General features: G+C 38.0%; 1 long non-coding RNA gene and 1 pseudogene across 2 annotated transcripts in view; one reads left to right on the forward strand and one right to left on the reverse strand.

Moving 5' to 3' along the window:
* The window catches only part of LOC148116514 (acyl-CoA (8-3)-desaturase-like), a 55,790-nt pseudogene extending 48,216 nt beyond the window's left edge, over positions 1 to 7,574 (forward strand). The window contains exons 9-12 of the transcript XR_015731593.1: positions 4,548 to 4,644; positions 5,607 to 5,686; positions 5,811 to 5,936; positions 6,601 to 7,574. The product of XR_015731593.1 is annotated as an acyl-CoA (8-3)-desaturase-like (transcript). The remainder of the gene's footprint in view (positions 1 to 4,547; positions 4,645 to 5,606; positions 5,687 to 5,810; positions 5,937 to 6,600) is intronic.
* LOC148116515 (uncharacterized) overlaps positions 1 to 27,917 on the reverse strand; it is a 117,778-nt gene that overhangs the window by 22,238 nt on the left and 67,623 nt on the right. The window lies entirely within an intron of this gene.

Raw genomic sequence — 27,917 nt, forward strand, 5'->3', positions numbered from 1 at the left:
GTCGAACCACCGCCTCTTTAAGCGCAGCGGGAAAGACCCCTTCCTTTAGTGAAGCGTTGACAATAGCCTGGATCCAGTCTCCAGTCACCTCCCTGGCTGCCGAAACAAGCCAGGAGGGACAAGGGTCCAGTAAACATGTGGAAGACCCCAGCCTACCCATAATCCTGTCCACGTCATCCAATGAAACAGGCTCAAACTCAACCCAGATGTCTCCACCGAGACTAGGCCCTGTCACCTCAACGGACTCTGTCCAGTCAGAGTCCAACCCGGTCTGAATCTGAGTGATTTTATCTTGCAGAAACTGTGCAAAGTCCTCAGCACGGCCCTGTAAGGGGTCCTCCCTCGCTCCCTGATTAAGGAGGGAGCGGGTCACTCTAAACAGGGCTGCTGGGCGATTTTCTGCAGATGCAATGAGAGTGGCGAAATAGTTACGTTTCGCTACTTCCATCACCACAAGATAAGACCTAATATGGGTTCTTAGTTGTGTTCGGTCGGACTCGGATCGGGAGGATCTCCAACCACCCTCCAGGCATCTTTTCCGACGCTTCATTTCCCTGAGCTCCGTAGTAAACCAAGGAGCCGCCCGGGATCTGCGTCGGATCAGAGGCTGCAAAGGCGCGATTCGATCCAGGGCCCCCACCGCAGCCTGTTCCCAGGCCGCGACAAGGGTCTCAGATGAATCGTGGGCTAAGGAGGTGGGAAATGACCCAAGCTCCATCAGGAAACTTTCGGGTTCCATCAGGCTCCTGGGGCGGAACCATCTTACTGGTTCCACACCCCTGCAACGGGGGATGGCGGAGGAAAAGTCGAGTCTAAGGAGGGAATGATCGGTCCATGACAGAGGGTCATTATGCGGAGAGACTTCTGGTTGGCGCCGCGGGGACACAGACAGGGAAATGGCGAGCTCCGCTGAGCCCTGCCAAATCCCCTCTGCTAAGCTGCCGCTGATAGGTCTGCGGACCTCCCCTGTCTTGTAGGGACAGGGGGACAAGAAGTAACACCTTGGGCGGCCAAGAGGAATGGGGGATTCCTTGGGGCCGGAGGCTTCTCCTTCACACCGGCGGCAGCAAGATGGCAGCCATGGTGGTTGTCCTGAAACTGCGGCAACCGGGAACAAGGATTGTGCTGGAGGAAGAAGATGAAGAAAGAGCAAAAATCAAGAAGCCGGGTGAGTGACATCAACCCAGGCAATAACGTACCTATTTGGAATTATTGGAAAATAAGACCCCAAAATTAAAAGCGGCTGTTGGACTGCAGGGCTTAAAGATTGAAAAGAAAAAAAAATGGGTAAAAGACCCAAATTGAATTTTGTTGCAGTAAACTTAAACTAGATGATTTGGTATTAATAAATTTCTGAAATTTGACTATGCCTTTAACTGAAGTGGAGAGGAGAAATGGATATTCCTGAGAATTAATGCCTCTAAAAGAAAATGAAGCTAATGAAGATAGAGATGGATGGCTACAAAATAACCATGGAGTCTGCAGTGATTAAAGAGAGAAGTGGATTAAAGAGATTTCCCTTTCTGGGTGGAAAAGAAACATGTTAATTGGCTTTTTACCTTGGATTACTTGAAATTAATATTGGATATAAGAATTTTGGAGATTCCTACTCTGTCCCAGATGATTTTAAGAAAGAAGAAAGAAGAAAGAAAGAACATTTTGGATTTTAACAATGGAGACTGACAAAACTAGGTGTGGCGTAGTTAACAAAGACAGGAAGCTGATGCACTACACTTGGATCAGACATTTTAAAAGTTTTAAAGGGACATACAGAAATTCTTTACTTTGAATTGATGAACCTTGAAATAGAGCACTTTGGACAGAGAGGAAAAGGAAGAAAAGGAAGAATTAAAGTGGATAAATTTACATGTGACTAACTGAAATGTAAAGTTTAAAAGCTTATGTATATATGATAAAGTTTAAAAACCTAGGTATATATGATTTTTGGATAAAAACAGGAAGGGTTGTGAAATAATAAAAATAGAAAATAAGAGGTGGCTATTAAAATAGAGGATGATATCAAGGGGATAAAAATAATAAAGAAGAATATATTTTGAGACAGGAAAATTTTAAGAAAATGTACTGTTTGATGTAATACGTTTTAATTTTAATTTGCAAACAAATGTTAAACTGATGAATAAGGATCGATTGAACAAAATACAAGATACACAGATGCTAATGATTAGTCTTGAATTAAGATAATATAAGTTGGAAATGATGACTATTATGAAATATACTGAGATTTAAATTGAAAGAGCAGGATGGAAAAATGATATAAAACAGATAATTATATTACAGTTAAAATGTGTGGGATGGATACCAACTAGATAAGAGTTTGAGACTCGGTGGAAATACGTTGGAAATTAATTCAAAATGCTGGAAACAGCCAAACAAATAGGAGAGTTGGAGGAGACTATGCTGGAAATCAGCCAAACAATGGAGGGAGTTAAGGAGGAAACAGTCAAACAAATAGGAGGAGAGTTGGAGAAGATTGAGGAACTATTCTAAAATCAACTAAATAGTTGGTGTTTTAGAGGGGATCAAGGTGAGAATTAATCAAATAGAATAAGCTGGAAGATAGTTAAATATTAGAGGGAGATATAGTGGAAAATATATTAGAAATTGGAGTAAATAAAATATGCCTTTGAGAGAAATCTGTGTAATATGTAAACTGGGAGGAAAAAAAAAACTAAGGTAAACTGATTTGAGGATAAGGGTCAAAGGATTAAAATTAGATAAAATGTTGTTTTATAAAATATAATAAAAATGGAGTGGTATTGAATTGAAACTAAGAATAAATGGTGATAAAATTGTAAGGTAAACACTTAACAAGAGGTTAGAATATTGTAAAAATTATTTTGATATGACTTGTATAAGATATAAGGTAAAGAAGAATAAAGATATGTTTAGAATTGTTATGCAGATGTAAAAATGAGTGAAAGTGAATTTGAAACTAATTTTGGATAGATATAATGGATTTATATAGATGAAAGTTAAATTTGAGGTAAAATTGGTTTTTTCTTAAGTTTTGAATTTCTTTTTTATCTTCTTTTTTTCCTTTTTTTTTTTGCTTATTTATAAAAGATGTAATGGAAATTGTGAATTGAGCTTGTGAAAGAAACGTAAGCGTGGTAACCATCTATGACCGGATCGAGATTTTTGCTCTTGAAAGTTATGTTTTTATGTTTAAATTTGAAAAAATAAATAAAAAATATTTACACACAAAAAAATAAGTAATGATTATGCTTTAATGGAGAGACTATATTCAAAGGATGTTATCGAAGAAATGTCATTTTCAGAACAAATTTTGACAAGTTGGAGACAATATTGAAACTGGATTTATAACTGATAGGCTAAGAGAATAATTTAGGAAAGGAAGTTGCACTGGATCTTCAAAAGAAGCTGGCTGAGGTTTTAAATTTTAAAAATGAAAAACAAATGACAAACCAAGACAATGAACTGGATACGCTTTTCCAGCTGGAATTTAAGATGAGTCTTGTTAAAACCTTGAATAATTTTGTGTGATAGGACAAAAAGAAATGAAGAGAAATAAAATATTATTGCAATATTTGAATGAGCTAAAGCAGGATTCCCCATCTGGGCCTTGAGCTGTTCGGAACGGGGCCATGGAAGTGGTAGGCAAGTGTTCATGCATGCATGCATCCCCACCTGTGCGAGCAGTGGATGAGTGCGTGCATGAACTTGCTGGCCACTCATGCAGAACCATCCCCTCCCCACCCCTCCGCTGGTCCACAAAGCCAGAAAAGTTGGGGAATTCTGAGCTAAAGATTAAGTAAAAGGAAGGAATATAAAGTTGGTTTATTTGATCAATATTAAAATAAGATAAATTATAAGATAAGCTATCCTTTTTGGACTTTCTGCTGACACTGAACTGAAAAGGATAATGTTTTATCGATTTGTTTATCGATAAGATATGGAATGAAGAGATAAATGTTTGTGATTTTACAAAAGGTGAAGAGTTATTAAATTTGTTTATACATTGTGATGAAGGTTGGAAGTAACCTCTTTATGTATTTCTTTTCTCTTTATTATATTCTTACTTTTCTTGCACTTTTTATTCTTTCTATTCTCTTTTATTTCTTTAAGTTGAGTTTATACAGTCTTTTAAAAATGATAAAGAGTATCGTAAAGGGCTGGAGGGAGTAGTAATAACAACCTCACCAATTTGCCTTCCTCGAAGAGGATCATATGTCACCATATGTCATTATATAGCTATCTGGGATATAGCCAAGCCATTCTGTAGGGATCAGTTTTCATGGTATCTGGTCAACCTTCCAAATTTGTCCATTAACTCAGAAAGATTGAGGGTCCTGATCTTTGGTTTGGATCTGACTCATTGTCACTGGGGGAGTGTTAGAAATGAATTGGTTTCCATAGAAAGGCATCATTAGGTCTAGTAAATGACTTGCATTCTAAGCCTAACAAACAAACCAATAAATTTTTCCCACTATTCTACTTAACAGCTTATTTGTGTATAGTTTCACTTTGCCTCATTTGCCTGACTTTGCTTCATTTCTGTCTCTTAGTGTTCTGGAGAGTATCCTATTTACATGGATAACACAGATGAGTCATCTTCCTATGTACATTGATCATGATAAAAACATGGATTGGTTCTCTACACAGGTAACAGAGCAGTGGTGGAATTTAATACTTTTTACCAGTGGTTCTGTGGGTGTGGCTTGGTGGGCATGGCATGACTTGGTGCATGGCTTGGTGTGCGTGGCAGGGGAAGGATAGTGTAAAATCTCCATTCCCTCCCCACTCCGGGTGAAGGTTACTGCAAAATCCTCATTTCCTCCCGATCAGCTGGGACTTGGGAAGCAGAGAATAGATGGGGAGGGGTCAGTCAAAGGTGGTATTTACCAGTTCTCTGAACTACTCAAAATTTCCACTACTGGTTCTCCAGAACTGGTCGGAACCTGCTGAAACCCACCTCTGTAACAGAGATCTCAAAGATAAAATTGTTGGCTGTATATGATTAAACTTTAGCTTGTCTGTGTAATTTTATTATATGACAATAATTCACAGATCCATAATAATTCAATTACCACAGGATCAACTATAATTTGCATATGTGAAAAGTATTGTTTCACAAAATGAAAAATAAATATATTACTAGAAGTACATTTTAATTCTCCATGTTTTCAAAACTGTACACTGAAGACTATCATATTTGATACCAAATGAATAGAATAGAATAGAATAGAATAGAATAGAATAGAATAGAATAGAATAGAATAGAATAGAATAGAATAGAATAGAATAGAATAGAATAGAATAGAATTTTTTATTGACCAAGTGTGATTGGACACACAAGGAATTTGTCTTGGTGCATATGCTCTCAGTGTACATAAAAGAAATGAGTATTTAAACTCTACTATTAGGGTAATATAATTTAAGATTTCCAAAATTCAATATATTTGTCTAGAAATACTAGCTATACACCGATACATACATACATACAAACCAACATGAATATAAATATAAATCATGGACAAATATAAATATAAATCATGGACATTTGCTTGTTCTTTCTTCATTCACAGTATGTCTGGATTAAAACTTGTTTTTCTTTCTTCTTCCAGCTCCAGGCAACATGCAATGTGAATCAATCTTTTTTCAATGACTGGGTAACGGGGCACCTGAATTTTCAAATTGAGCACCAGTGAGTACTGATTTAGGGCGATAAGAAAGATTTTAAGCTATCAGTGAGAAACTGCTTCATAGTTCGAATAAGACAAAAAGATAGTAAAAAATCACAAGTTCTTTGCCTTCCTTTCTGCTTATAGTCTCTTCCCTACGATGCCTCGGCACAACTTTTGGAAGGTGGCTCCTTTGGTGAAATCCATGTGTGCCAAGCACGGTATTGAATATCAATCAAAAGCCCTGTTCACTGGCTTGGCTGACATTGTGCAGTAAGTATCGGACTGCAAAGACTATCAGGTCAGAAGAGGAGTTGGGGATCTAGGAAACATTCAATTTATAAAGATTAGCCAAACAGCAAGTCAAATGAAGGATCTGCATGGCTTTGCTCTTAAGGACATGGGAAAGGTGAACATGCAATGATATAGACATACTTATATACATGTGAATATGTCAACTGAACATTGTCCAATGGGTAGAGGCTTCAAAAGCGATCTGGTGTGCAAAGTATGAAGCTGTTAATGAGAACAAAGATTCTGGATCCATTAAAAGAATAAAAATAAGCCTAATATCAGAAAGAGAGAGATGCTAGTTATTAAGCATATGTTCTATCACATGCATTTTTCATAAAGTTAGTATTGAATAATTAGTTATTAGTTAACATCAAAGAGCCTTCCATATGAAATTTGGGTGCTTGGATAAAGTGCTACTTTATGATAACCCATATAAAGCATCAATGCAAGCTAGAGATAACTGTCAAGACATGTCAAATACCTAAAAGAAGTATCACTCACCGAGAGATTTTTGGGCCACTCTCTCTGTCCTCAATTTACTGCACTTGAATTCACTTCTCTGCTTGAATCTGAGGCATGCTTTTTCTAAGTAGGACTTAACTCTCATGGCAATGAAGAGAATCTTATTTTCTGTTTTTTTCAGTTCCTTGAAGGTTGCAGGTGAAATCTGGTTCAAAGCATATCATCTTGAATAGAAAACACAAAATCCTAAAATCTGCCTTCAACAAGGGAAGAAGGGTGAAGAGACAAGATAGATCTGAGAGGGACCTGACAGGCTTCAGGCATAGAAAACTTAAAGTAATTTGTAAATGAAACAGAATGCTGGAGAGCCTCAGCTCAACTTTTGGCATGTTTCCTAATGAATATAAGCATTGCAAGCAACACTTTTTTCCCCTTTTCTGCTTCTGGGTCTTGGATGTATCATAAATAAATAAAGTTTCTTAATACTTTTCATTGAATTGCTTTGTTTCTGCTTTTTACACTTGACCTCTGTTTTGCAATGGTCATGAAAATAAACTTAATAGCTGTTGCAGTGGATTCTGGATTATGATATGAGATTAAACTGTGTAAGCAGATACAAAATGCAGCTAAGAAACCAATCCATATTTCTTCTACTTTACATTTGGAGATTCCATATTATTTACCTGAAGTTTCTCTCACCCAGGGCTTCCAATACTGGGAGAAATCAAGAAATGAAAAAGTATCTCGCACCACCAAACAAATAATATCACCAAGATAGCCATGCACATCTATATTTTTGTGCTTTTCTTCATTCTAGGGTCTTGTTCTTGGACTGGCAGGATGACATAAATACAAGCTGAGAAATGGGGGCATGGCAAACAGTTTTGTTGATCTAAACCCAGCACACAGGAGAAGCGTGTGTTCCAAGTTGGTGCTGAAAACAGAAAAAGAAGCTGGTTTCATGAGAGTGCAGAGGAAGTGGTGTTTTTCGGTGTTTGCAACGTGCTAATATTCCAGTACTGCTTCACAGCTGGCATCATGATATGGCCAGGGATATGTCCAACAGAAGATGCAAGATATAATCTTGGTGTTTAAAGACCTATAATAAACACAGGATTACAGTTGTTTTTAAATGTCCAGCCAGAACTAGAAAAATTGGTACATTAGAAGAAAAGAAAAGAAAAAGGTGAAATCAACCTAATCTGAAAAGTAATGGTAAGGTGAATAATTCACCTTGGATTAAGAATAAATCTCTAAAGTAAGAGATCAAAAAGAGACACAAAATTTGCATTTTGTATATCCATCTGGAATACAAAAATGAAATTAAAACAAAAAAATGAAATTAAAAAGCAGTTATTAAAATGGACAATCAGAAATAGTTAAATGCACATTCCTATTCCTCCACCACATTGAGGCACCCCATATTCCTTACATGGGACTGTCCATTTAATGACTCAAATTTCTCACTTAACGAGTGCAACCAGGAGTGCCAAGACTGTGGTTATTGAGCCAAGTGGTCATTTCACATCGCATTGAACTACTGTTTCACTCAATGATCAAGATTCAGTCCCATTTTTGTTTGTAAGGTGAGGACTGCTTAAAATAAAATAATTTTCCAGGAATTTATCTTCAAGTATACAAATCACAAAAAAAAGCCTGAGTAGTCAGAATTTTATAGTCAGTCGGAACTATTTCAAAATCCTTCAGTTTCCATTTCAGTTTCTATTTCAGAATCTTTCAATTCATTGAAATCTCTCCACTTTCAAAGTATCCTTAGATAAAAAAAATCACCATTCTGGGAAAGCTTCATTCAAGGCAAAAGTAAAGGTGGAAATGAGACAGAAGTAGGAAACTCCTGGTGGAATAACAACCTCAGTAGTTTACAAAAAAGAAAATAGCCGTACAAATTCAGTTCACTGTTTTTCACAGGCATATTTGATAGTGATATATTTCAATGTTACTATTTACTTCTCACTTCTCAAATTACTGAAAACTTTCATGAAAAAGCAAAACTTCTCGGATTTGGAGTTGCTCAAAAGAAAAACTAAATGCTTCTATCTCTCCCTGAAAGCAGTGGAAGTTTAAAATACTGCATCTAACTTTATTAATGTACATTCTCATTGTACATGCTTTGCAGAGCAAGGAATAGAGTATCTTTTTTTTTTTTTGCAAAAATCATCAAAATTAGCAAAAATTCACAACAGCCTATTGATTTTTTCATTTTTAATAGAAGTCAAGCATGCATATTTCTGATAAACTCATGTGTCTATACATATAGTTTTTTCTCCAATAATTTGCAATAAATTGCATCCTATTGCTTTTTATTTTCTTTAAAAAGTTATAAAAGTAAATAAACGTACATAAGTTATAAATTTGCATCTGTTATTTGAACATAATTAAGTATATATGCTACCCAAAATCAATAGTACAGATTTAATCTGGATTATTGTTGTCACAATTGAAAAATGCCTCTTTCCATGGCTGTGCTAATCACCTACATTTAAACAGGTGGAAGACTATACTGGCATGAAACTTATTATCCCCATAGGTGATCCTTATTTGACTCTGTTGCCTCTTTTGTTTCATGTTTCAGACATGTTTCAGGACTACTAGGTAGATCAGACAGAACTAATGCTACAGAGGTCTAAAACTATTTTTATTGGAACAGCTTTAATAACAGAATCTTACAAGTCAGAATGTGCTTCTCCCTCACTCTCTTTATTGTCATGTGAACCAGGGAGAGGCTTGTCTGACAGATTTTTTTAAAGCTGGGCTCAAGCCTCAACTATCTGACCTTGGCAGCAGCTCTTCCTCCTGCCTTTCACATCCATTTCCTGTCCCCTTTCCATCACAGCAGCCACCAAACCTCCCTCCAATGTACTGCTGACAAAGCCTGAGTTTTTTAAAAACATATTTTGATGCTGCCCTCAATTGTGTTAAAACAAAGGGGAAAATACTACTTTAAAACTGGCATGTAATGACTTCCAGCTGGTGTCATGGCGAGATCGGACCCAAGGAGCAGGTCTCCATGCTCCTACACTGAGTTCTCCCAGTTGGAGGGCTCCAATAGGAGTTAAAGCCACCCTGTAGGCGTGGTAAAGAAAAGAGGGGATGCCCTGTAGGTCATGGGGAGCCACAACTCTTTTGCTCAACTCAGGGCTTTTTCCCTCTTATCCACAATGAGGAGAAGAGGCAGCCATTATGGCAGCCGAGGAGCTGGGACAGCCTAGGCAACAAAGCAAGTGCAGGAGTGGCGTAGATGGACAGTGACTAGAGCTGGGTAAGTAGATTCCTTTTTTATTTAGACCCTAACTTTAAAAAGGGAAAAAAAGAGAAAATCCATGAAAAGAGACTCTTTGAACTGTTTGTTAAAGCGCCAAACAATTATATAGAGAAAACTCTTAGACCTGAAAGAAAGGAACTAAGGGGAGAAAAACTAAAGATTTTTTAAAACATAGAAAATTGGACTTTCAAACTGGGTAGGCATTGTTTTAGAAAGGCATTTTAAAATGCTGGAACTATCTACTGTCTTTGAAAGGGAGATAGGACCCTCTGGAGACTTGGCAGCATAAGAGGATAGAGATGAGAGAAATGTTTAGACTGAATAGTGAAGACACAGATGTAGGTAGAGATAAGGATCCAAGAGAGGAGTATGGGAGGCAAGTTAAAAAGTGAATAAGAATTGAAGTATCAAAACAGGCAAGAGATGATGGATGTATGTCAACACTAGGATCAGCAATGATGGCCTGATTTGAAGCCAGAATAGAGGTAGAAATAAGAAATAGAGGGAATATTAGCACGCATATTTTTTATACAATAAAAGCAATAACTAGAGGGAAAGATTAGAGGTTAAAAGACGGCATTACTATGTAAGCTCAAATAATATTGTGATTGGCATTAAAATGGAACATTGAAATATTGAATAACTACTTTAAAACAAATGTGTATATAAATACTAGCATTTCATAAATTTGATTAATGTAACAAGTATTATTAATATCATTATTGCCTCTTGTCCCAAAATGAATGATACCCAGATGCCGCACTGTTCATGTATTGATGTTGATGTATATTTTAAAAATAAAAACCCAAAAACTTTTTTAAAAAAGACTGGCATGTGACTTGTGGTTGCTTCATTCATGGGTTGCAGAGCAAGCAGACACAGCAGAAGGAAGATGATGTCAAAGCAAGTTTGTGCTGTAGCTAAGTGCAAATCAGGAAAAGTCCTGAGACAACACAAAGTGAGAGATCCTGTTATAGATTTCTATCTGCTTGCTGAGATGACTGTGAAAAATATTTGGCCTACAGAGATTTTAGTAAGAGACAAAGCTTCCCTAATAAAGAATTTTAGTCTCTTTTATGGGGAACAAATGTGGGCATATTTTCTTGCTTGTGTGTGGATTTTAAAGAAGATAACCAGAGATTAAATCCTAACATGACGATTGAACAAAGAAGAGATAAGAAAACCCATGTGCTAGTCATCTGTGCCTTGTTCTTCTGCTTGTTCTCTCATTCCATATAATCTGCATATGTTGTGGTGATTAATGTTTGAGGATGATATGAGGACATGGCATCCAATAGAAAATATATTGCATCATCTTGGATCAGCTTTCAACGGATAGGTGAACACATTGCAGCCTTTTTAGAGCCACCCAATTTGTAATCTTGCTGATTGTGGAATCAGAAAATGAGGCCACTGTTCTACCAATCCTCTTTTGTCATCCATAGATTTCTCTGTGTGAAGCCAATTAAGAGATGTTTTTCTCATTACAGAGCTGTTTGTGGCTTTCCCTCCCAAGGCCATTTAATTAAATGTCAGAGAAGTATTTGGATACAGATATAGAGAACAGAGATAAATATAATATCTTTGTACCCATTAGAGTACATAACACAAAATAATATGCTCAACATCATTGATTAGTATCTTAGCCCTTCATTTTAGAGAGAATAGAGGCCTGAATTCATAAGTATGTTATACCATATCTACTAATCCTGTTCTAATGTTGTATATGTTCCAAGGAGACACGTGCAATGGAAAATAAGCAGGTGTCTATGATACATTTTTTCAAATGTCACGTAGTGATTCTTTATGATTAGTAATTAATACACATTTGTAAACTTGAATTTAACATATGAGTAAAAGGAATTTATGAATGGAAAGCAAAATCTTATGGTGTTGTATTTCCCATGACAAAGAGACAACACACATGCATAAACATTCATGATCTGGAAACAACGTAGAATGTACAACCTTTTGGAAAATTCAGAGGAACTGTAGTCTTCTTCAGAAATCTATGCATAACCATATTAAACCTTTTCTCAGCATTGAAATAAATAAGAACAGCTGGATTCTGTTTATTTTGAATTATAATGAGTGCTTAATTAGGAGTCCTCTTGTGGCATTTTGATGGCACCATATGAATCCAGCCTGAGTTTAATTTAATTTAATTTAATTAATTCAATTTATGAGTTGGGTGCACAATTTTGAAAAAGCAACCTGTAAACCATGGACTCAAATCACAGTTAAAATCTTAGCATCTTGGGAAAAGGACTATAACTGAAATGTGGTACTTTGAAATCATTACTTTCTGATGTAACATGTTTAGCTAATCATGTTCTTCAAGTCTACATCCTAATAGATGGACATCCAAAACACCAAGCATTTATGTGTCTCATCATGATTTTCAACACCTACTCATACCATTCCTTTGTTATTTTCAGATCCTATTTTACAAGATAAGTTGATCTGCACTATTATATGAGCACTAACTGTAATATTATGGTTTTAATTGTTAGGTGAACAGATTGCTATGTGTTTTATTGCAAATACAGGTGTAACACAGATTATACAACAGATGCCTGTGTAGTAGAGTTGTCCTTATTTCTTAGCTGTTGCAAGAAACATTTCCTAGTTGCTGGAAGCTAATTAAAATCCAAGAACATCCCCCCATTGATCTTCCCATAATTATGTCATTTGAATATTGTGTCCAGTTCTGGGTAATTTAATTCAAAAAGGACAATGACAATTGAAGCAAATGCAGAGAAGGACTAGCAAATTGTGGAAGAATCAGGAAACCAAGCACTATGGGGAATGTTTAAAGGACCTGTGTATCTTCAGTCTAGATCAGTGGTTCCCAACTTTTCTTTGGCCATGCCCCACCTAAGCATCTCTAAAATTCTGATGCCCCCTCCCCCCGTGACATATATTTCTTACTATTCAAAAAATGAACTCCTACCCGGCGGAGGAAGCCTAAAAGGCCATTAACTTGGTTTAAACAAGATTCCAAAGAACATGGCATCCATGAAAGAGAAAAATAAAAGAACGAAAGACAGTAGAAGTACCGAGGAACTTAAAAAATAATAGTATGAAGGGATATGAAAAAACAGCAAATAAAGTTTCAAAACATATAATAGAGAGCTGAAATGCATAAATATAAAATAATTTTAATGAAAGCTTTTTCTGTAATACTTTATCATATTAATTACTATACATATTAAAATAAAGGTACCTAACAAATTGAAAATACAATTTGAGCTCACCTCAAGATCATATTTACAATGCAATCCTATTCATATCTACTCAGAAGTAAGTATCATTGTCTTCAATGGGGCTTACTCCTGGGAAAATGTTGTAGGATTGCAGTTTTAGTCTACTTAAGTTAGTGAGATCCTAGTGCTTGATGCCTGCTGCAGAGAGATTTTATATTAGGCTCCAATTTAGTCAGCTTCATTCTCACGTTTTCTCGTTCAGTGATATCCAGTCAATTTCTTTTCTTCAGTAGCAAATCATTTACAGCACTAAAGCCACATTCAGCTAAATATGAAGATGGGAACGGTAACAGCAGTTTTCTTGCAAAGTAGGTTGAATTTGGGTATTTAGTTTCTGTCTCATCACAAAGCCATGCTGAGGTAAGAATGAGGTAAAAATGAGGTAAATAAAAGGTGAATAAAAGAAATAATCATTCCAAGTCAGGTACATAAAGTCAGATCAAACTATGAACTCTGAATAAACTTTGAGTGAACTCCTCTATTCACATTAAGTATACGTGCTGGCTAAAGGCAGCTGGACTCCATTATGGGTAAATATATCTTCTGATGAGGCTCAGCTGTCATCCAGCAGGAAAGCTAAGAGTGGAGTTCTGGTGAATGAAACTAAGCAATTAGTTCATGGATGTCCCCATAATTACTTGACCTATGGCTCTGTGTCAAACCCACTGATTCTATACATCTTCTTAATACAATCAAATGTGAACATCTGGATGGATATACATGGGAGACAGAAGGTTACTTATTGTTTAAAGTATAGTCATAATTTCTGCATTTAAACATTTCAGCACTTAAAGGACAGTTGTAAAACATAAAGTGATGGGTTAGTAAAAGTTGTAATAGTTTAATTATCAGTAAAAGATGGAGTAGTAAAAATGAGTAGCCAAAATAATTTTATTAACTAGTATGTAATGGTTTGATAATTAGTAAAGTGTAATGTAAGTGTAATGTATTTTTAATGTAACCATATATGGAAGCCGGAAAGGCTCATAGAACTCTTTGTCTAGAAAACATATTTAAATTGTGGAATCATAATCATTCCTTGTTCAGTTTGCAATAACCAAACATAGCACTGAACCTTTGCACAAAGAAATGTATCTGTCTGACCCAGGAATGTGTTTCAGCCTCTCCTTTCTACAACATTTTCTGGCGTTACCACGAATGGACTGAAGGACAAAGAAAATTGTTCTGCCTGACAGCTGCTCCAGCAGGGACCGACGCCTTCCCAGGGAAAGTTCACAGGCCGGCCACAAAGACTCCATTGAAGTCTACGGAATCTTTCGGTGAGAAGACGCCGTAAACCCTGCTGCCAGAAGCAGACCAGTCAAGGATCCTCAGGTCAGACCAGATCCATAACTTTCCACAGGTGGCCACCGGGACAGGAGAAAGCCATCAGGCAAGTATAAGTAAAAAGGGTTACCTACCAATTTAGTGGTAGAAGAGGGGGGTCTGATCATCCCCCTAGGAGGCAAGGTGTCGTCCTGAAGCCTCTAGTAAGGAATTTTTGGCGTGGGTGGTTAAACTTCTGCGGTTCTCATAGGCGACTGTCGGAACATCCAGCGTCGTGAGCCAGGAGTAGTGTTGTTAAAATGGGTGGAAGTAATAGTGTCCCCAGGACACCGTTACAATGTATGTTAGCCAATTTTAAAAGTGCCTATAGTGGAATTTATGGTGATTCCCCGTGTAATCCGGAAACCTTGAAGATGTTGTGTAAAAGTAACTGGCCTGCCCTTGGCATAGGGTGATCAGAAGAAGGGTCATTGGATCCAATAGTGATATCCAAGGTACATCTGATTATTACCCGGGAGGGCCATTGGGACCAGTTTCCATACATAGATCAGTGGCAGATTGCTCAAAAGGTAGCCCCCTCTTGGCTTAAGAAATGTCAGCAGGAATGTGTGAAAGTGTGTTTGATGAAAGAGAAAAATAGAACCAACAGAAAGATATTTAAAAACAAAGTTTTCAGTCAGGAGGAAGAAGAAGAAGTTAGTCGCCCCCCCCCACGCTCCCCCTCATCCTATACCCCCAAGGCAAGATCTTCCCCCACCGCTGCCAGTAAATGCAATGCCAAGAACTATTCAACCTCAGAGGCATCATTTGCAAGTCAAAAGAGAAGTCAAAAGTGAAGGGGAAGAGACAGATGGAGAATCTTAACCTGTTAGCTCCTGAACTCGAAGCCAGACAAGTCTTAAGAAAGCAGAAACGCTGGCCCCTTTAAGGGAAATGTTAACTCATGACATGGATGGCCAAGGGCAACCTGCCATCCGTTCTTTATTTCAATACCAGTCATTCACAACTACAGATCTCCTCAATTGGAAGCAGCAATATGGTCCGTTTAGTAGAAAACCTCATGAAATCATAGATCTTTTTAATACAATAATGCAAACACATAAACCCACCTGGGGAGATATCCAACAGCTGTTAAATATCTTACTCTCCATGGAAGATAGGGAAAAATTCAAGATTGCTAAAGAAAAGGTATTGACTCGTATGTTCCCTGATGGGAATCAAGCTGCTGATAAAGCTAGAGCAAAGGCTGAAACCGACCCCCATTGGGACGTGAACAATGCTCAGCATTTAACTCAATTAAATGATTACCGCTTCTTATGCGTAAACAGTTTACAAGAGGCTGCAAAAGGTCCTGTTAATTACGCTAAGACAGCTACAGTACTTCAAGAAAAAGATGAAAGCCCTGAAGGCTTTTTAACTAGACTAGTAGAATCCTATAAAATCAATACTGGAATCAACATAGAAGACCCAGCAAATAGATTCATGTTGAATGAGCGCTTTATAAGCCAGAGTGCTCCGGACATTAGAAAAAAATTACAGAAGTTGGAAGGAGCATTGGGTAAGAATACCAGTGAACTCTTAGAAGTTGCTAGAAAAGTATATCTGAACAGAGAGAAAGAAGAGGAAAAACGCAAGCTGCTAAAGAGAGAAAGAAGACGGAAATGTTAGCTCTGGCACTCGGGGGGGGGTCATTTTGGGACCCAACCAATGTGCAATTTGTAAAGAAGATGGGCATTGGCAGAGAGAATGTCCCCATAGATGAAGGGAATCCAGAGAAGAATCCTAAGGGCGTGGGTCACAGATGGTGAGAGGAAGTCAGAGAGGTGTTTTTCGAGGATGAAACATGAGAGGAAATAGAGGAGATTTCAGAGGAAGGAGGGGGGCTGACAGGCAATTCATTCCACCCAGCCAGTCCCACCAGAATGAGGAAGTAATCGGCCTAGTCAAAATGGAATGGGATGACTGAAGAGGCCAGGGCCCCACGGACCCACCCCCGGAGCCCATGATGGATTTATGGGTAGGAGGATGTCAAGTCCGCATGATGATCGATACCGGAGCCAGTCGATCAGTAATTAATAAATAAGTGGCCCCCTTATCAAAGGAGAAAGCCAGAGTCCAAGGAATGTCAGGCACACCAGCCACACACAGCCTCCTGAAACCGGTTAAATGCAAGGTTGGGAACAGCCTAGTAGAACACCAATTCTTGTATATGCCTGAATGCCCAGTTCCGCTGTTAGGTAGAGATCTACTTTTTAAATTAAGAGCCACCATGTCCTTCAATGAAAGTGGACAGTACGTAACAGTGTCACATCCAGTGGAAGAAACTTGGCGATTAATGTTAATGCAAGACTCAACTCAGGAAAGTATATGGAAAAAATTTAATGTTCCTACCCTGTGGGCAGAGGATAACCCCCCTGGGCTAGCTAAATTTGCCTCCCCAGTGGAAGTTAAACTGAAATTGGGATACAAGCCCATCAGAGTACCTCAGTACTATGTTCCTCAAGAAGCGGCAGAAGCCATTCAAGTTTTAATTGACAAATACTTAGTTACCAGGATACTTAGAGAAACTCAATCCCCATGGAATACAGCAATTTTGCCCATAAAAAAAACCGGATGGGGGGTGGAGACCGGCACAAGATTTAAGGCCCCTCAATAATGCCGTGGTCATGCTACACGCAATAGTCCCGAATCCCTACATTTTGTTAGGGACCATCCCTCCTTCAGCCGCATGGTTTTCTGTCATAGACCTGAAAGACGCTTTCTTCACTATACCCTTACACCCTGATAGCCAAGACTTGTTTGCCTTTGAGTGGAAAGACTCTAAATTGTGTAGACATTGTCAGTATACCTGGACAAGATTACCCCAAGGCTTTAAGAACTCTCCTACCCTTTTTGGGCACGCCTTGGCTCAGGACTTGCAATACTTCCAACCTGTTCAGGAAGGGGACTGTCTCCTTCAGTATGTAGATGATGTGTTAGTAACAGGAACCACTCAGGATAACTGTTTCAAAAATACCTAAACCCTCTTTGAATTACTGAAAGACTATGGATACAGAGCTTCAAGGAAAAAGGCTCAATTAGTAAAGAAAGAGGTTACATATTTAGGATACACTCTGTCTCAAGGTCAGAGAAATTTAGGCTTGCCTAGGAAACAGGCGATCTGATTCATGGAGTTTGCTGTAAGATTGAGAGGAATAAAAGAAAACAACAGAGAGGACTTGAGAAGGGTTTGTGCTAATGCCCTGGCTGTGATGCTAAAAGCTAACCCTGAGGAGATTTTGTGCAAGATGGACAAGGTCTACAGAGTGAATTCTTGGGTGGCAAGGGAAAGGCAATTGCCTAGAGATGTGGTGATCTACTTTACAGATAGAAGAATAAGAAATGATATCTTGCAAAAGTCTTTTGTTTCTACTATTCAATGGATGGAAGGGAGATTGAGATTTACAAAGAGTTGCCACCTAAGATGCTAAGAGATAGAAAGGATTTTGGATTTTTGGTGACTGAATTAAAGAAACAACAAATCCCATTCAGATGGGACGCTCCAGTTGGCATAATATTGAGGTATCAAGGAGAGAGATATCGATTAAATACTGTTGAAAAAGCGGAAGAATTTTACTTTAATGTTTTTAAAACTGGCGCAACATCTCCACGTACATCCTCAGTGATAGGCATAGAGGAGGGCGATAAAGAGAAGCAATTTGAACAAGAGCTTGAAGAGCAGCGGAAACAGATGGAGGTGGAGGGAATGGAAACTCAAGGAGCAATAGGGTTTTTTTTGGATGAACCGTTGCTGGATCTTCCTTTAGAGGCTATAGGTGGACCACCCAAAAATACAAGAGATGTGGCAGTGGATCTCGAGTTGATGTCGTATAAAGCTAAAGATCAGCGTATAACTCGAGCAGCTTATAAACAAATTCTAGAGAAACAACAACAGCAGAGGTCTAAGCCACCACAAGATAAGAAAGGAGCCAATGGTAAAACACAAAAATCCGAAGCTATGGGAGGAGCTAAGCCGAAGACTACCAGTTTGGAACAGAAACTTCAGCAAATGCTCTTAATGCTTCAGGAGACTACAAATGACAATTAAGTTTTTATCTTGGATTGAACTCACCTCAGAAAAGAAGGAAAATATTTCATTATCTGAGACAATTTAATAATGATGTTATTTGTTTACAAGAAACTCATATTAGAACACAAGATCAAAAATATTTGATAAATTCTAGATTAGGAGCACAGTTTATAGCCTCAAATCCAGAGAAAAAGAATGGTGTAGTGATTTATATAAATAAAAGATTGCCAGCTAAAATTATAGAAGCAGATGATTGTGGAAGATATATAACAATTGAACTTTATACATATAATGGTCCAATTTTGGTGATTGGAATTTACGCTCCTAATCAGCAACAAGAAAATTTTTACAAAATATTGTACTCTAAAATATTACAATGGGACTATAGATCTATTTTACTTATGGGAGATTGGAATGGAGTAATAGATCCCAAAAAAGATAAAAAGAGTTTGGCAAAGTCATGTGTTAAATTACCACAGATCTTTTTTGATATGAAAGAAGATTTGGAATTGAAAGATATATGGGGAGTGCATAACCCAAAAGAACTGGACTTTACTTTTTTCTCAGATAGACATAGATCCTTCTCTAGGATTGATTTTATCCTACTTATGGCTGATTTACTTCTAAAAACAAAGAAAACAAAGATATTTCCGAGGACTTTAACTGACCATAGCCCGGTATGGATAGAAATAGAAATGGGAAAGAATGAGAGAAGATCGTGGAGAGTAAATGAAAATTTGTTTAGATATGAAAAGAATGTAAATGAACTCAAAAAACAAATGAATGAATTTTTTGAAATGAATTTGAATAAGGATACTCCTATTGAAATTGTTTGGGACGCGAGCAAGGCGTATATCCGGGGGGTACTGATCTACATGAATTCTAAACATAAATCAAATCGACAAAGAAAAAGATTAGAACTGGAAGGAGAGATAAAGAAAAAAGAACAGTTACTCATAAAAAATCCAACAGATGAAAAACTACAAGGAATTATAAAACTTTTGAAAGATCAATTTCAAATGCTCACAGCGGAACAAGCAGCAACTAATTTACAATTTGCGAAACATAATACATTTTGCAATGCTAATAAACCGGGCAGGTGGTTGGCTTACACACTGAGGAAGCAGCAGAGTACTCGGACTATTGGCAGTATTGAGTATGGAGGGAAGGAAGTTTTTCAACAAAGACTAATCAAAAAAGCCTTCTTAGATTATTATACCAAACTATATGCCAAAGATGATATACAGAATGAACTTATAAATAAATATCTAGAAGAAAGGAGAGTTATGAAAATTTCTAGTGATCAAAAGGAAAGAACGAGTCAACCAATAACAGCTGAGGAGATTGTCGTTGCTATTAAACAACTGAAAACAGCTAAAGCTCCAGGGACGGATGGTTTAACTGCGGTGTATTATAAAACTTTACAAGTAGAAATGATTGAACATCTTAAAGACTTATTTTGTAGCATACAACAAGGGGGTAAAATACCCCCTTCATGGAAAGCAGCTTTTGTTTCATTGATACCGAAAGAGGAAGCAGGTTCTACAAAACCGGAAAATTTTAGACTAATATCTCTCCTGAATACGGATTATAAATTTTTTGCAAAAGTATTAGCCAACAGATTAATGCCAGTTATCCAAGAGGTGATTCATCATGATCAAGCAGGATTTATAGAAGGCAGATACATGAAGGATAATGTGAAGCAAATTATAGATTTATTGGAATATCTTGAGAAGAATAAACAGATCTCTGCAGTGTTGGTGTTTTTGGATGCGGAGAAGGCCTTTGATCGAGTGAATTGGAACTTTCTATTAAAGACTTTAAGAAAGATGGATTTTGGGGATCAGTTTGTGCAGGCGGTTTCAGCAATTTATCAAGAGCAAACAGCACAAATTATTATTAATGGAAGCTTAACTACAAATTTCAGTATAGAAAAAGGTACAAGACAAGGTTGTCCGTTATCCCCGTTGTTGTTTATCTTAACTCTAGAAGTCTTGTTGAACACAATACTGGAACCAAGTACTTTGAATGGAATAGTTATAAGGCAAGAGGATTACAGAACAAGGGCATTTGCAGACGATCTGGTTGTTACCCTAACACGGCCGATGGAATCAATAATCCAGATGAAAGACATTATAGAAGAATATGGCATGGTATCAGGATTTAGACTGAATCAGAAAAAAACCAAGATGATAGTTAAAAACATGACAGAAGATCAAAAGAAGGAACTTGAAAGGAAGGCAGGCTTTGAAATAGTACCAAAAGTGAGATATCTAGGAGTCCAAGTTGCAGATTCAAATATAAAACTGTTTCAAAATAATTATGAGGTGTTGTGGAGAAAGGTACAAAAGGATATGGAAACTTGGAAAAAACTGCAGCTGTCTTTACTTGGAAGAATAGCAGCAGTTAAAATGAATGTTCTACCTAGATTTTTATTTTTGTTTCAAATGATTCCGGTGCTTAAAAGTGATAAACAGCTGATGGAATGGCAAAAAGGAGTGAATAAGTTTGTTTGGAATGAGAAAAAGCCGAGAGTTAAACTGAAAATTATGCAAGATGTTCGTGAAAGGGGTGGCCTTAAACTTCCAAACCTACGACTGTATTATGAAGCAGCAGCATTGACACAAGCAAGTGATTGGTTTGGAAGGACAAAGACTGGAATACTGAATATAGAAAGTCATGATCTTGAACTTGGTTGGCATGCATATTTGTTCTACGAAAATAAAGTGGATAAAGTATTCAACAGCCATATATTTAGAAACTCCTTGATGAGAGTATGGAAGAAGCACCAGTTCAAATGGGATTATAAAATACCATTGTGGTTGGATCTTGGTCATATTATATAAAGTCACTCGGGGGGGGGGGTTATACAAAGAAGTACTTTTTAATGATGGGGGCAGATGGCAACTAAAGACACTAAATACACTGTTGGAAGAAGGGATTAATTTAACTTGGTTACAGTATAATCAACTTCAATTGAGATAGAGAGAAGATAAAAAAACTGGTTTAATGTTGCATGAAGAAGAATTGGTAAGACAGATAAAAGAGAAAGGCCCAATGCACATCAAGAGGGTTTATAACGTTTTGTTAGAAAGAGATTCAGAAAATGAATTGGTTAAAGATTGTATGATTAAATGGGCGCAAAACTTTGCAGAACCAGTTATGATGGAAACGTGGGAAAAAATATGGGTTCAGAATGTTAAATTTACACAGTCGCAGAATTTGAGGGAAAATTTTTACAAAATGTCTTACAGGTGGCATCTAGATCCTAAGAAATTGTCGTGCATGTATCCTAATGTTCAACCAAAATGTTGGAGATGTGATTGTTTAGATGCTACATATTATCATATATGGTGGACTTGCAAGAAAGTGAAGGCTTTCTGGATAAAAATTTGGTGGGTTATTGAAGAAAAAACTCCAATTTTCTCCTCAATTGTTTGTATTGGGCATAGTTAAGGACTTTTCAATGGGTGAAACAAAATTGATATTGTATATGGTGACAGCAGCGAGGTTATTGATTGGTCAATATTGGAAAAGGGATGTTATGCCTACTATTGAAGAATGGACTTTGAAGGTGGCCAGTTTTGCAGAAATGGCGAAGATATCAGCATACTTAAAAGACCGGACTTAAGAGACCTATGCACGGGAGTGGAAGAAATGGATAGATTATGTGCAGAATAAATATCAAACTAGGAAGTACCAGATAGCTTTTAGTTGAATGTTGTGTAGAAATATATAGTATACAGGGGGTAGAATAGTTCAATGTCATCTAGAAATGTATAGTACACAGGGGGTAGAATAGATGTGCGGTAAAGTATGATGATATAATATGATTTGGATTTCACCTTGGGGAAGTCATGGGAGGTGGGGAGGGCTAGGGAGAGTTAGGGAGGGAAAGGGGGGGAAATGGGAAAATTTGTACTTGTAAAACTTTTCCAATTAAAAAAAAAAGATTATCCAATCCACATTCCCCCAAGGTGTCATGTGGGGTGCAGCTTCAGATGGCTCCATCCTTCTGGTATGTCAGGACTGTTGACCTTGACTTATTATCAGCATGCCTTCCAGCTGCAGAGAAAGCGCTGAGGAAAACTTTCTCCAATTCACTCCCTGTTATGAGACATCTCCACCAGCTCGCTTCCCCCCTGCCAAATACCCAGATAGCTCCCCTCTCCCCCCATTACAATGGCAGCTGAAGCAAGCAAGTAATATAGAGGCGGAGGCTGACACATAGTCAAGGTCTTTTTGTAGAGCAGCAGCATTGTCAGTGGTGTTGAATAGTTTTACATCATCAGCAAAGAGAATGCAGTAGCTTATAATATGATCGCAAAGGTCATTTATATAAAGTATAAAGATTGTGGATCCTAAAACACTGCCTTGAGGGACACCACTGTTAACAGGTGCAGGGTTAGATAAGGCATTCCCTATTTTGACTACTTGTTGCCTGTTGGATAGGAACGCAGCTATCCACTTATGCAGGAATCTGGAAATGTCATAAGATTTTAGTTTTAGAAGTAGCTTGTCATGTACCACTGAATTGAGGCTTTACAGACGTCTATATAAATTGCATCTATTGATTTACCCTGGTCGAGTTTTGAAGTCCATATGTTTTTGCAGTGTAATAGTTACAGATTTCAGGACAATTTTTTTCTAAAGCCAAATTGCTTGTTAGCGAGTAGGTTGTTAGTCTCTAAGTAGAGGGTAATGGATTGGTTTATGATTGATTCCATGACTTTGCAGGTGACACAACATAATGAAATTGGTCTTTAATTATCAACTAGGCTGGGGTCACCCTTTTTGAAGATAGGGATGACTGTGGCTTGTGACCATGTTAGGTAAGGAGCTGGTTCTGAAAGATATTTTGTAGATTATGTTAAGCAAAGCAAAGCTGGCTGAGGAATTCTGGGAGTTGAAGTCTACAAGTCTTAAAGTTGCCAAGGTTGGAGACTGTCAGGGTGGCAATTAATCCCATTCCGCTTTTGGGTAATTGCACCTTGATTAGAGAATGGATCGTGACTTTTTCCTTGAAGTATACTTAAGAAAATAAACCCAAGATATATTCTAATAAACACATTTTATTATAAAGAAGTAAAAACATCTTACTAGCTAATTAATTACATCTTTTGCCGTACCTCTTGGCAGGCGAACAAAGAAAGTTAGAAGAAAGTGAGAATGTGGAAGAAAGAATGTGGACATGGGCAGTGGCATTCTGAGATAACAGTCAAATCAGTCTACCGTAAGTCTCAGAATGGGAGCCCAGCTGACAAATACAAAAACGCAGTGACAATCCCCTTCTTTTGTCAGTTGAGCGGACATCAGGTACATCATCAAATAAGGCACATCTTCTTACGCAGGTACTCGTGTTGAGCTGCTGGAAGTGGTTTGTTGAGCATATCAGCAATCTGATCATGTGTAGATACATAGTGCAATTTAACAAAACCTTTTATCACTAATTGTTTTATGTTTTGATAACGGATGTCAATGTGTCTGGACCTAGAACCTGTGAAATGAGATTCAGAAATATAAATCACCGATTCATTGTCTTCCATCACAGTGATCGGTCGGATCGGACGTGTCCAGATATCTGTGACCAAAGCATCAAACCATATTAGAGAATTACATGCATCTGAAACACAAGCATATTCAGCTTCAGTAGATGAACAAGAAACAAAATTCTGCTTACGCACTTGCCAATAAACAGGACATCCATTTAAGAACATCATATAACCTGAAGTACTTTTACATGATTTCTTATCACTCGCCCAATCAGAATCTGCATAACAACATAATTCTGCATAATCAGTATGTGTTGGTTCTAACAATAACTTCATAAGTTTGGTGTGTTTTAGGTATTTCAATAATTTCTTAACACATGTCCAATGAAACTGTTCTGTTTTACCTACGTGTCAAGATAAGAGATTAACACTATGTGCAATGTCGGGTCTGGTCCAACTACTAATGTACAACAGTGACCCAATAACTGAACAATAAAGTGTTTGATCCTTGAACTCAGGACTTGGTTCATGTGTCAAGTTGTGAAAATCTGTTTGCATGGGTGTCTTTGTTGTGTTAGCATCCTTCATGTTGCAATGATGCAAAATTTGTTCTATTTTATCTTCTTGTGAAAGACTAAACCCCTTCTGTGTTTTGTCAATCTAAACACCTAAATAAGTATTAATGTGACCTAATGATTTCAATGTGAAATATCTCTGCAAAGCTTTGGCAAAAATTTCACTCATCTGCTTATTTGGACCAATGTAAACAATATCATCAACATAAACAAGAACTATCTCATATGTATTGTTAGATCTTTTTGTGAACACGCACTCATCAGTTTCGGACTTAATAAAGCCCATTGAATTTAGTTTGTCAGTAAGACATAAATACCACATTAAACCAGACTGTTTCAGACCATAAAGACTTTAGTTTAGAAACCAGGTATCCCCTTCTTGCTTTCGGAACCCTGGAGGACCTCTCACGTAGATCTCTTCATCTAGGTCAGCATGTAGATAAGCCGTGTCAACATCAAACTGGAAAACTTCTAAACCAAGAATAGTAGCTGTTGCTAAAGCAATTTTTACACTCTCAGTTCTGACTGTCGGTGAGTAGGTATTTGTGTAGTCCTCAGGATAACGTTGAGTGAAACCCTGAGCTACAAGTCTGGCCTTGTACAGTGACTCACCATTTGGCTTCTTTTTGATTCTGTAGACCCATCGAGTGCCAATGACCCTTTTGTTTGCTGGAGGTTTTGCAGGTGTAAACACATTCAGTTTCTTTAGACTGTCCATTTCAGCCTGCATTGCCTCATACCATTTGTCTTGCTCTGAATAAGGAAGAAGTTTGATTTGTGTGAACGTATCAGGTGGAAGTGTAACATTGCAAATCAAAGGCAAGAGTGTTTTTGTCAGTTGCCACAAATATCGTTGTGGAGGGATTCCCTTTGTGACCCTCTTGGAACTTCTCGGAACAACAGTCCATTCTTCTTCTGCTTCATCCTCATCCTCACATTCATCACTAGCGTCAGCATCCGCGGCTTGCAAAGACGGAACATCAGGTTGAGAAGAACTAGTGGAATCTTGATCATCAGGCTGTGTGGCATCAACAGTATCATCTCTAGGAAAATAAACTCCAGGATCATTGAAATGAATCCTGGACCAGTCAACATCTTCCTCAAAATTAGCAGATTGGGAAATCACAATTACATGTTTAGAGTCAATAAATTTGCTTCATTTTGAGTTATCATCAATGCCCATAAATCTCAGTCTTTTTGCTGTTGGACCTCCTTTTCTTCTTTGAGCTAAGGGAATGTTCACCATAGCATATGAACCAAAAATATGGATGTTTTTGAGATCGGGCTTGTAGCCATACAACATGAAGAAAGTAGTCTGATTTATTACACTGCTCCAAGTACGGTTGACAATGTAATTTACATATTTGATAGCTTCTCCCCAGTATGGCATACTAAGGTTGGCGTCTTCTAGGAGACAACACATCATGGTTTGCAGGACCCCTTGTCGTTGTTCTGTGACCCCGTTGTGAGCCGGTGTGTAAGGAGCCAACGTCTGATGAAGAATTCCATTCTTACGCATCCAGTCCTGGAAATGCTGAGACATGAATTCAGCACCACAATCACTCTGGATTCTGGCGATGTGAACTTGGTGTTGGGTAGAAACAAGAACTGCAAAGTCTTTAAATATCTGAGAAGTCTCAGATTTTTCTTTCATAGGATATCCATATCCATATCTAGAGTAATTATCAACAATTGTTAGAAAATATTTTCTACCACCAAGTGTTGGCGGAAAAGGACCAACTATGTCAGTGTGAACCAAATCAAAAATGCGTGTTGACAGGCGTGTAGCGCGTTTGGGAATTGCTGCTGCTTTGGATTTGGCCTTTTTGCAGACAGCACAATCCAAAAACATCTTACACCCCTTTAGATCCAAACCTTTTGCGAACTCCGGCATCTTCCTAAGAACACGGAAACTGGCATGCCCCAATCTTCTATGCCATTTGTGGATACACCTGGAATGCAAAGGTTTACCAGTTAGTGAATTTTCAACATTAACAGTTTTATGAGGAATCTCAGGCTTGCTCTGAGCAACCTGTTTCCTTATTTTCTTTTTGTTGGCTTTAGGAGCCTTTGGAGTAGCAACAGGATCTCTCCCTGGAACATCTCTCTCTGGGCCTGTGCTCTCCCTTTTTGGAGCTTGCATACTTGCCTGTGTTTGCGGTTTAGGCTTTGGCTTTAAGTAATAAACACGACTAATTAACATGGTTTCAGCAACAATATCTCCATTTTTAACTATGTAACTAGCTTTTTCAAGGTGGTGAACCTGGAACTTTAACATTCTAGACAAGTGTCTCTGACTAAGCAAATTACTATTTGCTGTTGGTATATAATAAACATCAGGAATGAATGCATCGAGCTCTTCAACATAAACAGTTCCTTTTCCTTTGACCTAATAAGGATGATTGGAAAAAGAATAAAGTTCACGTAGTTCAGGTTCAGGCTCGTGCATCTCTGTAAAAAGTTCCTTTCTGTAGGTAACATGCAACGCTGCACCACTGTCCAAAGTCCAAAGGAGTTGTCTATCGTACTCTGGTTGAGGTTGTGGATCATTGGTTAAAGCCAATGTGGCGAGTGAAGCTTGTGGATCACGCCGGGGACCACGACGATCTTGTCTTCCACCTCTGCCTCTGCCTCTTCTGGAATCTGTTCCTCTGGGCTGGTACGAGATGGGAGCTGGAACTCGTTGGGACAATCCCGGGTGGCATGTCCCACACGATTACAGATGTAGCATCTTGGCATCCTTGGAACGTAGGCTTTTCCTCGGAAGGGACGCCTCGCTGGAGCTCTTGATGCGGGTGGTCCTCTCAAATGTGGAGTGGCTAACATGAGTGCTTCTTCTTCAATTAAAAGTCTGCATATATGATCCACTGTGCATTGAGCAATAGGCACTTGGTTAATCTTTGTAATGGCATCTTTCCATTCATAATTCAATGAGTTAATAATAATGCTGATCATTTGAATATCATCAATAAGATAGCCTCTTTCTCTCAATTCTCTTCTCATTCCTTTCAGTTTGGTTAAATGTCCTCCAATTTGTTCACCAGATTTCAATCTCGAACCATGGAACTCAGACATGAGCAAACACGAAGATTCAATTGAAACAGGCCTGTAGCAATTTTCTAATTGGGCCCAAATTTGTTGGGCTCTTGCATCAGGCAGAAAGGTAACCTGCAGTTCAGTATCCATGGACATCAATAATGTTGTGCAAGCTTTAGTCTCTAAGTCTCTTATTGCAGGAGTCCATGGCTGAGCAGGAGGATTAAAAACCATACAGTGAGTACCTTCTCTACAAAGTAACAATCCAATCTCACTGACCCAGGCCTTATAATTTTGTCCTGACATCTTTAATTTTGACTCACCAGCTAGTGGAGCAACAGAAAATGCCTGGTGAGGAACATGCATTTGGTATGCTGGCTGTGCCGGTAAAAATACCTGTGGTATTTGCTGTGCTTGTTGTGGACCAACAAATGGTCCTGGTTGTGCCACTGGAGGCATTTGTGCATGCACTTGTGGCTGCTGTATAGGA

This window comes from Pantherophis guttatus, chromosome 1 (genome assembly GCF_059756535.1).
Source record: "Pantherophis guttatus breed Tessera chromosome 1, ASM5975653v1, whole genome shotgun sequence".
Taxonomy (NCBI): domain Eukaryota; kingdom Metazoa; phylum Chordata; class Lepidosauria; order Squamata; family Colubridae; genus Pantherophis; species Pantherophis guttatus.